Genomic DNA, 13,405 nt, shown 5'->3' on the forward strand with positions numbered 1-13,405 from the left:
AACTGTTTTCACAATGCAACAACACACATAAGCCAATGTTTTGGGCGTCCGACAAATATATGGCGCAACAATTGGCTGAAGGAAAACAAAATTTGCTTCACCCAGTTACAATGTAATCATGCTGATGCGGCCACTCCCTGCGTTCTACGACACGTAAGCGTAGACGGATCACGTAAGCGGAGACGGATCACACGGAACAAAGTGTCCACAATGGCACGCATGCAGACACGCACCCTCACGGATTAGCTCGGCAATGCTCTTTCTGTTCCGTTTACGTTACTCCGTGCGACAAAAATATAAGCCGAGTGGTGACTAAACACGTTTGTTTACGTTTTATATACGTTAAAAAATTGTTTCAAGTACAAGGATATCCCAGCGTTCTTTCATTACTTTCTGATTCGTTTTTTTATTACATTTGTAGATTCTTATGTTCTCGTGCCTCTAAATTTATATTTTTAATTTGAAATCCAATTTTCATTGGATGCAATTTTTAATGTTTCAGCGCTCTGTGGAATCGACTGACGGACAGGGGAAAGTAAATACCTTGCGGATCCGTGCTCCATTTCCGTTTACACGTTTCCGTGTCATTGTGGAACGGGACTTAATGTGACATCCCAGGGTCTTGCGCACAGTGTGTGACGTCCTAGGTTAGTGGTGCCAAGCACACGGTCCGTCACAATGGCGGGTGCAAAAGCTATGGAGACGGGTTTGTGGGGTATAACCTCCCTTCCCTTTCCAACGATGTAATGGAAAAAAATTTGCGATACTTCCTTTAAATGATTCACGCGATTGGGAATTTTGATTCAATGCAGTTTTTTTTTAGACATGCACCATTGCCGTTTTTCAACGTGTGTCATGAAAAAATTCCGCAAAAAAAAAATCATTAAGATAAAAAATTCAGAGAACACAAGAATGAATCAGCTGATGTCAGACAAACGGAACCTACGATGAAACTAAACCAGTATAATGGACAACACAACGATGACAGCAAGGACAAAAAATATTCAACCTCTTAATGTCAGACAGCACAATAATTCCGTTGAAGGAACTTAGTCATGAAAAATAGCATAACAACACAAACACAGTGGGCTAACAACGACGAGACAGATTAAACGCAGGCAGACAACAAACCTGGACTACGCAGCAAACACATAAACACAACGACGATAGCACTGACGAACACAGAAGGTTTCCAATGACAACAGTTGCGACGTTTCGGGAACTCACATCTGTTCCCGTCATCAGGCAGAAACAGACTGATATTGGACACTGGAAAACAATGCGTTTATATATATGTCAGAGTTCCTCTCCTTGCACAGTCAATGGCGGGCTGAGGGCTATTCGCGCACAAAAGGGGTGATATTATTGGCTGATCTATTGCTGTGAGGATTGTTTGTTTGCAACTGAGTTCTGTAGTAAATTGGTTTCTTTCTTAATTAAAGGTATCCATATTTTTTTTAAAAAATTTAATGCTTTGTTGACTGATAATGTTGCTATTGCTGACAACAACGTAAACAAATGTTTATAAGATCGAACTTATGTCGTGTCCTCTCGAAAATTTTCTTAACGTCTGAAAATATTAATTATTGCAGATACAAAATGTATGAATCCAAGATTATGGGACGCGGAGCCGAACTGAAGAAATGTTTGAGCCAACCCTCATAACGCTCAATCTCAAACTTCATTACTATCATACCAGGGTTTTTCACGTCAATTTATTACGACACCTTGACGTTTTATATGTTTCGTCTCACGTTTTCTCAACAGATACACTGTTAAAAAAATTCTCATATTAAATTTACGAATAACGCTGGTCGCAAATTATCCAGGATTTTTTTTCCTTCGTAAATTTACGGGTACTATGTTCACTTACTTTGAACATGAATCTACAAGATAGATATCTGTGTACAAGCGAAGAACTTCCTCTTGCTTGTTTACCCTTTGACAGAACTCGGAAAAATAAAATACCATGTCGTTTCTACGAAATTACAGTTAACGGAAATGTCGGAGAACTCTTCGTTTATTTCAGGTGAAATCTTCCTTGTAAAAAGTCCGCAAATACACTGTTATTTTCAACAGTTGTAACCACTAAAGATTATCTATGAATTGCGTTGAAAATGTCACGCAAGTGTTCACAATTACGATCGCCCGTGAGAGCTTTAGCAGCCTGGAAACAACGCTCAGTAGACATCTGGCGAGAGAAAAAAAATTATGTGAGCGAGTAATTCCAAGGAGAATGAAGTAACCGACGTGATGCCCGGGGAAGAGGCAGTGCTAAAAGGGCGCACGAGGGTGGAAGAGGGAATGCACACTGTTAAATTTACGAAGAATACTTTTTACAGATTGTCCAGGGATATTCGTTAATTTACGGCTATCTTCGCAAATTTACAGACACACATTGAACAAAAGGAATATTATTTGGTATAATAACTCACCCTTCAAAAATCTGTTTGTCCTCTTGTTTGTTTACCTACATTTGGAGCTCGGAAATAATAAAAAAAGTTTTTTTTTTTTTTACAAAGATTCGGCTATTTGAATTTACGAAGAACTATTCGTTTATTTTAGGTTGATTTTTCGTTGAACAGTCCGTAAATCTATTGTAATTTGTGTTCAGAGTCCATTTTGTTTTGTTTAATGCAAGCAAATGTCGTACTACAATATATGATGTATCAGTCATGATAGTAGGTGGGTTAAATTTGTCAGGTATTTTTCTCTATGCTAGTGCTATGAATATGTCTTTGGGGAAAAAAAAAATAATGTTGGAGGGTTCGGAAAATGTTAAAGAAGAATCGAACTTACGTGCTGTATTAAGTAAAACTGTAACATAATTTGAATGAAAGCAGAATGATGCAAGCAAAGTTATTACAAAAGAAAAACATTTTCAAGATAAATATATTTCAAGCAAAGCAAATAAATCAATTGCCAGTCTGTGGTACAGTGGGGGGGGGGGGGGGGCAGATGTAATCTGGGGGGGGGGGGGGGGGGTTAAAGGTGTGACACTAGGCTCGGTGCCCAACCCTCTCGGCAGTAAAACCCACCACCTTCCCGCCCCACACCACCCCCCCTTCCCGCCCCACACCACCAAACTGCAGCTCGGCGTCCTGTGCGCGCCGCCCCCGCCACATTGTTCGAGGGTCGAGGCCGGCTAATTCCGGACCGCCGCAGTTTGTTTCATTCGGTCTTTTTCTCCCCCTCTCCAACCCTCCCTCCCCACCCAGGCGCAGATCCTTGCCAACACGACCGCACGTTCCGGGTGCCGGCCAAGGGCGCGCTAGTGTCGCGGAAAGCAGGAGGACTTGGACCATTGAAGGAGGGGTGGTAAGGGGGGTGGGGGAGGAACGTGACAACACAATATTTAGACACCGCCGTGTGCGGAACAAGCTCCCGGCGGGGACGCACCACAACGCCGAACGTACAATGACGCCGAAAGCCAAATTGACTACAACGCCGACAGCTAGAAAACTGCTGTGTACAACAACGCCGAAATACATTAACATCGAAAAATTGTCATTGCAGGACTGCCACAAAGGTTAGGTTAGGTAAGGTTAGCACACAAATTAATTCAGCTGTTTTTCATTTTGCTCCTGTGGCTCCCCCTCCCTGCAGCAACATTTTTCGGCGTTACTGTATTTCGGCGTTACTGTATTTCGGCGTTGTGGTACACAGCAGTTTTCTAGCTGTCGGCGTTGCGGTCAATTTGGCATTGGGCGTTATTGTAAGTTCGGCGTTGTGGTATTTCGGCGTTGTGGTAACGACCCGCTCTCGGCAGGTTCGGCACGTAGAGCCGTCTGTAATCACACCAGGATTCTATTATTTCCACTGTTACACAAATATAGGCCTATATAGTAACGATTCGTATTCACAGCAGGAATTTCCGCAATAGTTCACGAGTAATACCAGGACTATTTTTTTAATGTGCGTGAAATAGGTATTGTTTAATTCAAGAAAATGTCGTACTACAATATTCACTCAACTCGCCTGTTACAACTCCCCCAGGGGCCGGCGTCACCGCTTTTATACCCGTTGGCCTTCTTTCTGGAACTAACTTGGAGTGGTTGTGAAGTGTCGCGTCGTCCCGGGGTCGAATTTTCGCTCGATGCATCCAGAATATCGGCGCTTGTTCACGCCACTACACGCGGCGGCCTCAGTAAGCCCGCGGGATTACCAGGCCAGCTAGGGGATGGATAACAGCGCCGAGGAAGGCGGGCGCGGGGGCAGTGGCCTCTTTAATCCCCGAAGGCATGCGCGCGTGACTTCAGTGACCGCGCGGGACCGCCAGGCAGATCAGGTGCCAGGCGCGCGTCGCGGTCTTTTTCTTAACACTATTATGTGGATTGCATAAAACTAATCTTCCATAAAATTGAAGTTGGCAATTCCGGAATCACAAGCTCCTCTTGAGACCAGTAAGTATGATTGTTCTCAATAAGCTCGATTAAAAATTTTTTTTGAGCGTGATAACGTCTTATAAATCGATGAACGCCGGCTGCACGCACGAAAAAGCATGACTCATTGTCACGGTTCCGCCTGAGCCGAGCGTGCCAAGAAACGGCCAACCACCGTGCGAGAATATCTTCTATAATATCAAACAGGTTAAGGCGGGCTTTTTAAAAGCAGCAATTTAAAAAATCTGTTTTTTTTGTCCAATGTCGTAATTTCAAATTAACAATTTATTGACATAGATTTGAATTCAGTTTATTTCTATAACTAATTTGTTCGTGATTATATTTAGATAAACTAAATTTATTATTTAAATTATTTGCAAAAACTGTAAATAATATTTGAAAATTAAAAAGTATGCAATTTTTCATCAATGGTTTCTTATGACGTTATCACGTAAAATTATCGTCCGTAAACTGACTTTACAGACAACCCCCCTTTTTAAATTATATATATATATATATTATTATGGCACACTGCATTTATAAATAGAATGTATATATATATATATATATATATATATATATATATATATACATTCTATTTATAAATGCAGTGTGCCATAATAATATACGACATTTCTTTCCACGTCGTCAACCGCATCTTGGACGCTGCATTGCGCGAGTTGCGTAAGCCTGCATGGGAAGTCCCTTGCAGATTGCATTATGTGTTATCAACGACGCCATGCCGGAACTATGGTAAAAGTTAGTTCGAGGCGTTGGACAATGCGTCGTGACGAGTCGTTTATGATTAGCTAATTGCGTAGTAAGGATGTATACGGAGGAATGAATTCTCCCCCTTGCAATCATCGGGATACCCACATGAATGAAATTTAAATCAGCATGCTTGAGATGAGTTACAGCTTGTTTGTACTGAAAAAAAAGGGGGGGGGGGTTGTCTGTAAAGTCGGTTTACGGACGATAATTATACGTGATAACGTCATAAGAAAACATTGATGAAAAATTGCATACTTTTTATTTTTCAAATATTATTTACAGTTTTTTTTTCAAATTTAATTTAAATAATTTGTTTAAATGTAATCACGAACAATTAGTTAAAAAGCCCGCCTTAACCTGTTTGATATTATGGAAGATTTTCTCTCACGGTGGTTGGACGGTTCTTCCACGCTCGGGTCAGGCGGAACGTGACAATGAGTCATGCTTTTTCGTGCGTGCAGCTGGCGTTCATCGATTTATAAGACGTTATCACGTAAAAAAAAAAAAACACATTTATATTCAATGGTTTCGCTCCACATGTACAGGATGTTCATGAAAGAATGTCCCAGGCATATTACGAAACGACACGGCCAGGCGGTCACCATAAACGCGCGATCGACTTGCGCACTTTCTAACATCTACGATGTTATACTTTGCGAATATTTGTTGAAAATATTTGCGGCGCAGAACAAAAAAGGCAATAGAGGTATGGGGTTGGAATATTTACTAACATCCTTTAAATAAGAATGGCTCGTGAGACCGAGTCTTGAGCTCTGATTCATTATTTCGTTTTATCTGGTGATGGTTAAAAAAATCCCAATTTTTCCGAATCTCGATCTCGAATTAGAATCACAAACGGTACCTCGAATCTACCTCTGAATTCTAATCTAAGTCACAAGGATCAAAAATAAAATAATTTACAAGAAACAAATATACTGATTATGGATTCAAAATATATGACCATTTGAATGTACGTTTCACAAACTTAATTTCCCGAATAAATACATATTTTAATAGTTAACTATTGAAATTGCAATATCTTGCGGATTAATAATAGAGCAGGCATAAAGAAAAAACAAATATAGAATTCATAATATTTACAGTTGTTAGCTTTAAATATTTAAATTTACTACATTTCATCCAGTATTTACGAGGACTATTTTTTTTTCAACATCCGATGAGCTATAAAAGAAAAACAAATTTAAATAACATAATAATTTTACCACAAAAAGTACAGCGGGATCTCTTACTTATTACTATAAATAATCGCCAAAACGATCGAGGCATTTATCATATCGCAACACAAGCTTCTCGACGCCTTCTTCGAAGAAGTTAGCCGCCAGTAAATACAGATACAGGGCCAGCGCTTGGATCTCCCTCCCCCTCACGACGCCGCTGTGAGGTGGATAGACTAATAGTGTGGCGCATTCTGCCACACTATTCGCAAATCTTGCGATAATTCTTAACAATAGCCAGTGCGCCGCGCGAGTAGTCCACCCGCCTCACAGCGGCGTCGTGAGGGAGAGGGAGTCCAGGCGCTGGCCCTGTATCTCTGTTCACTGGCGGCTGACTTCTTCGAAGAAGGCGTCGATGTACTTTCGGTGGTAAAATTATATAGTTACGTAAAATTGGTTTTTTTTATAGACCATCGTTGGTTTGAGAAAAAAAGGCCCTATATCTTCGTATATTTTCTCATGCTCAAATCTTGGTCTCTCAAGACTAGATCGTTGTTTCATTTTCTTGTAATTACAATTAGTTGAGAGCTTGTATTGCATATTTGTCACAATAGCACTCGCACGTTATGTTCTGTGTGAAATTTTCTTCAACAGACCTAACAACATTAAAACGTCAAGCACGTGTTCATAATAACAACCACTCGCGCGACCTTTCAGAGCTCAATAATTTCGTTTGGTAAACATCTGGTGAGAAAATTTGTAACCCAACAACATTTGAACAAAGCTGCCGTGATAAACTTACAGGAATAATCCTTGAGGGTCCCGCATGCCCGGACACACATACGGCGAGCAGTACTTCAGATACGACACGATTTGAAATATGCTCAACACATCAGCCTAGTTATTTGTTTACGAAAAGCATCTTAGAATATACTGAAGGTGGATGAGAACTTCTATAACCGGATTTCGTTTTCAAACTGTATTTACTTAAGAGTGAAAATGGTTAAAAGGTGTGTTTTTTAATAAATTACTTTTATGCATGGAACAGCCGTTACAGACTCTTTTAAGCATTAAAGTAAATTGCACTACACCTTTATCTTCATTTATCCGCCAAACAATATTATGGTTACCACTCAGATCTCATACACCGTAAATTTGTTTGTGAATTGAATATAAATAATCATATATAATAACAGATATTTGTAAATTTGTACATAATCCACTGTATCACTACAATATACTGTTCACAGTAATACTAGGTTAGGATTCTTACCCAGAAATTTATTCAATGTGTTGTCCCAGCACCTCCAATAGTTAAAGTTATTTGCAAACCGTTCCCCGAATAGCTTTCCATTATTAACTGCGCACATTATTAAGCACAATAAAACAAAAACAGAGTCAAACTGCTCAATATTCTATTAACTTTTCCATGGTTTAAAAAATTATTGTTGAATGAAACATGAAATAAAATATAAAATCATGCGCCAATTGTAGTAAGTAATACTCAGTATCACCTCGAAAAACGTATTTCAAATACTCAAAATTAACCATAGTCATGTGTCGTACACGCAGTTAAATCTTTCATGTAGTATTTTCCACTATTTCTTGGCAACTGGTTTCAAAATGAAGGTTTCGCTATAGTACAGAAATTTATTTACTGTGTAGTTGTCCTGCGAAAGACTGCGCTTCAGGCCACAGATTTGAGTTTAGAGGCGACACCGCGCTAGAAGCACCAGCGAGGGTGACACTTATCATCCCGCCTCACTAACAAAAAAAAAATGCTCCCCTGAGAAGGCGGGGCCTTTAAATAGCAATAATAATAAAAAATACAATAAAATTGAATCAAACAACTTGGCATGTGAGACCGAAGATTCGAGAGCACGAGGTATTCGACCGACGCAAGGCTATTTTTTTTGACGTGATAACGTCTTATAAATCAATGAACGCCGGCTGCACTCACGAAAAAGCATGACTCATTATCACGTTCCGCCTGAGCTGAGCGTGCAAGAACCGGCCAACCACCGTGCGAGAGAATCTTCCATAATATCAAACAGGTTAAGGCGGGCTTTTTAAAATCAGCAATTTAAAAAAAAATTCGAATTATTTATCCAATCGTAATTTCAAATTAACAATTTATTGACATTGATTTGATTTCAGTTAATTTCTGTAACTAATTGTTCGTGATTACCTATATTTAAACAAATTATTTAAATTAAATTTTCAAAAACTGTAAATAATATTTGAAAATTAAAAAAAGCATGCAATTTTTCATCAATGTTTTCTGATGACGTTATCACGTAAAATTATCGTCCGTAAACCGACTTTACAGACAACCCCCCCCCCCTTTTTTTTTGTAGGTATGTGAAGAACAGCTGTGTCTTGGCTGGACAACTAGAATGAATCGTGCAAGGAATCGCCGCTCTTCCGCAGCAACTACCGCGGTTCGACGCGGACCGCGCCGAAATATCCCCCCCCCCCCTTCCGACCGCTGTCACGGCCGTAATTAGTCGTCGAAGAGAGCCGTGTCCGGCGGCGCACGTGACACATCCCGGACCAGCGAGGAGGAGAGGTTGGTGGTAGTTTAGCGGGGAAGGAAGGGGGTTTGTTCTGGCACGAGGCCCGGGCCCGTCTCTGAGTCACCTCACCTGTGATCTTTCAGCGTCTCCCGTCCCCGGCGAACTCAAACCCTTCTGGCCGGATGCGCGAAGGTCTGCCACCTGGCCGGCCACATACACACGGTTGTGCAGAGCTTCAGGGGGAAAAAAAAATAATTGGTCGTCTGTAAAGTCGGTTAACGGACGTTAGTTTAACGTGACAACGTCATAACAAAACATTGATGAAATGATCGCATGCTTTTATGAATAAAATTGAATCATTTTTTTATTGAATTATCACTAGTTTGTATGGATACAAACAATGAGTGAAATGAAATCTACAATTTAATTGATAAATTTACTTTTATTTGCACTCTTTAATTCAAATATGTTTATTACTTTAACGAACAGATTATTTTAACTATAACGTTTATACATGTTTTCTATTTAACTTCTTCCAATCTGTGTTATTCTGTTAAGGATAGGACGATGATAGGAAAAGTAGGAAACGAATGGTAGTGTTTGAAGTTTAATGTGCCTCGAAAAAGTCAAATAGATGGTTGTTCCAATCGAGTGGAAGAGAAAGAGATGCGGCGCAAGCGTACAATTGAGCGTAACGGGACAAAAAGTAACGGGACAATGAGCGTAACGGGACAATGAGACATCCTTTTTCGTGCGTGCAGACGGCGTTCATCGATTTATTATACGTTGTCACGTCAAAAACTTTATTTAAAATATGCTCAATATATCCGACTGGATTCTATTTAATAAAAGCATTTAAAAATACGCTGAGGACGTATTTCGTTTGTAAACCGTATTTACAAGACCGAAAATAGCTAAAAACTCGTGTTTTCAGAACAATTTTTTTAAGGCATAAAACTCCCAGTACAGATTATTGAAAGCAAATCGAGGTACTTGCATTACACCTTTATCTCAATTCCTCCGCCATATAATGTAATGGTTACCGCTCAAACATCACAGTTAGGCAATGCTCGACGAGAAGACTGCGCGTCTTTCCACAGCCTTGCGCTTAGAGGCGACACCGCGCTAGAAGCAGCACAGAGCGTTGCACTTATCATCCCGCCTCACTAACGTAGATGCACACTCGCTAGACCGACCCCTTAAAAGGTCCTCACACACTATTAATACCGAACTGACACTTCGGACTTATCAGTCGGAGCTGATTGATTGCTTTCCATCGAATCTGACTGTGGGATCGAGAGCGCATCAGTTCGAACTGACGTGTGTGTGGAAAAGCGTAATCGCCAGTCCAAACTGTCAGTCCAAACAATCAGTCCATCATCTGAGTGTCGTGACAGGCATCTTGGTTATACTCTTTGGTTTCTTTGCTGTTTTATCTTTTTTTTTTTCTAAGTAAAAACTGCAACTGCAACTGTAACAGCCAAAGTTTCTTCCATATCATATGATGAAAATAATGCTTCCAACAGCAAAATAAACCAAAAGACTGATCGTGCGTGATGGAGCCTTCAGTTCAGTCCAAACTGTCAGTTAGGACTAATAAGTCCGATCTGGGAGCTGGACTGAACGTTTGTGGGGGCCTTTATACTTTATAACAACATACCTCCCCCCTTCCCCTTCAAAGGCACACTCCCTATGACAACATGAGTTTACAACCAAAGCTCCAAACACATTTCTAGGAGAACTGAGAACAACCAGCAACTGAATAATACCAGACCAGTTGAGTAAACTTGTGTAAAATAAAGAATTATAAACTTTACCTGTACGACGATTGTCATACCGTAAAGTAACACTGCGAATTTTTATTTTTATGATTTTAAATATGGGTCGTTACTTCATAGCCAATGAAAACAGGCGAGAATGTAGCCATGTAAAAAAAAAAAAAGTTGGATTGTTTGAATTTGTAGTTATCTTCTGCAATTTTGAAGTGCATTTTGGTTTTGGGAATCGTTGCTGACTGATAATCTGTTAAATGTAGCATTATCATTCATGGTGAGTGACATTGGTTATGTACAGAAACCGGAAAAATTCGCGGATTCGTTTTAGCGACAGGCTGTAATCCAAGTTCGATTACCTTTTTTCTCCTTCTGTGATTGGGATACAGTTTATCTCAATTACTCTCACCCAATGAAAACCCCCAACAAAAAAAGTATCGAATAAAAATCATCCCTGTTAATAGGCGTCACGAGTTTAATTTGCCTGAGTACATAGAGCATAGTGGAGTCTATCTTAGATGTCGTTGAAACCGCGAATTTTTTCCAGTCCCTGGTTATGTAAGTACGTGAAATACTAAACATGTGACCATAATTTAATCTAAAAAAATTAAAGCAATCGAGCTCGTTAGGCTAGAATTCGTAGGCAAATAAGTAAGAATCACGAATATGAACGAATCTGTAAATGTCAAAATGTCAATTATTATTTCCTACCACCAGTATATATTCCAACCATTTCCCTGTAAATGAAAGACTTAGGACTATGTACATTCTTCTGTTTATCAGGTCCAGCAAATGGGTTCTTGCGGGGACTCTTAAACACGCTGTTCTCGACGCTGATGCAGAACAGTGACTACTTCGGCAAAATCTCGAAGAGGTGTCGTCGTATTTCGGCCACCGTGGCAGCTCTTCAAAGGGGGCCACTCGCTCTCCGCTAGAGAAGGGTGAAGGTAAAGGAGGGGGGGGGGAGAGAAGAGGGGAAGTGAAAATGCTTCCCGCGTGTCTGATTGTGACGTAACGCGACGATCCCACTTCTCCCCACCCTTCCCCGCTCTTCCAAGCACCACGAGTCTTCCTCTTCCTCTGGGTGTTCTGCCAGTCGCTTCTTCTTCGCCGGGTCTTCTCCCGCCCCGGGAGGTGGATTTACATTCCGAGCGTCCGGCGTACACTCGGCGCAGTTGTTCGTGCCCACGGAACCACCCTACCCCGACTCCCTGTTCGTATACCTTTTTTAACCGTCGTTGGCGTGAGGCGAAGGCAAAATGCCACGATGTAAAAGGTAAATTTACCCCCCCTGGCCACCCCAAAATCGCGAGAAAAGGTGCCGTAATGTAAAACTACCACAAGGGGAAAAGTATCAGCGGAATTCAACCATTATTTCTTACAATAATGTTCGCAGGCTTTCACGGCCATTGTATGAAGTAGCTTGGCTTCTGGGTTGTAGCCGCGAGTAGGTAACTGCTCCCTGATGATGGCGACTGCAACGTCGACCGAAACGTCGGTGAATTATTCGCCAAGAACGCGGCTACAACACAGAAGCCAGGCTACTTCAATATTTCTTACAACTTGTTGTAAGATTACAATGATGTCTATAACACATTTTCTTTTTTGGGAACATAGGTTTGTTCTCGCGTGCGATATGTTAAGTTGATTTACGATCGCAGCTATACCGTCGGAAGTGCTATCTGTGGTATTTCAAGGTACAACCTAGGAAACTACAGGGGTTGACAGCGCTACCTATCGACATATTTTATACACTAATAACTCAAACTTATTAGAGCGAAACGGTTGTGATCATTCCTTGGAGTTTGTAAAAACAAAAATGCTGGTAGAATTCCTCCTGTACTTTTTTCCCTCATGGTAGTTTTCCATTATGGTAATATTTTTTTCCCCTCTGATTCGAGGAGGCCAGAGGGAAATTAACATTTTTTTTCTGTTATTACACTTTTCCGCGCCCCCGTTTGGCGTGACACGGACCTAGTGTCCAGTTGCCCATTCCAGGCATGGTTGACTCTTTGCTGCTTAGACCAACTCTTAATTTCTCTGTATCCTGCATTCTCCTAATGTATGTCCATTGCAACCCGCATGTCTGTGGCCAAGGTTTTTTTCCCGTTTCTATGCAGGTTTTCACCTGGAACATAGATTTTATCTATATTTTAAATAGGGGGATTTAGTCATGATACCAATAATCGCCTTGAGTGACCAATCACCGAGCGAAGCACACGGAGCATTGCTCCTCCCCAGCACGACCAGGATTACAGGCTTCAGCGGGTCGTTACCACAACGCCGAACGTACAATAACGCCGAATACCATAACGCCGAATGCCAAATTGACCGCAACGCCCACAGCTAGAAAACTGCTGTGTACCACAACGCCGAAATACAGTAACGCCGAAAAATGTTGCTGTGGGGAAGGGAAGGGGGGGGGGGGGGGGGGGGGCGCGCACAGGAGCAAAATGAAAAAAAAAAAAAGAATGAATTTGTGTGCTAACCTTACCTAACCTAACCTTTGTGGCAGTCCTGCAATGAAATTTTTTCGGCGTTATTGTATTGCCGGAACGATGTGAAGTCGCTACATTCGATTGTGCCGCGGCGAGCAAATGGTAGATTTTGTCGCTACGATATGGCAGCTCACGTGATCACTGAACCATCTATTTATTTTTTAGTTACGACTGAAAAACCCATACCAATATTTAAAAAGGTGTTGCAAAACAGTCTGGAAAAAAAATGGGTTTGCTTAGCAAAATACTGTATTTAGTATAAAAGTAACTGCGACGAAATAAAAAGCCTTA

This window comes from Bacillus rossius, chromosome 15 (assembly GCF_032445375.1).
Source record: "Bacillus rossius redtenbacheri isolate Brsri chromosome 15, Brsri_v3, whole genome shotgun sequence".
Taxonomy (NCBI): domain Eukaryota; kingdom Metazoa; phylum Arthropoda; class Insecta; order Phasmatodea; family Bacillidae; genus Bacillus; species Bacillus rossius.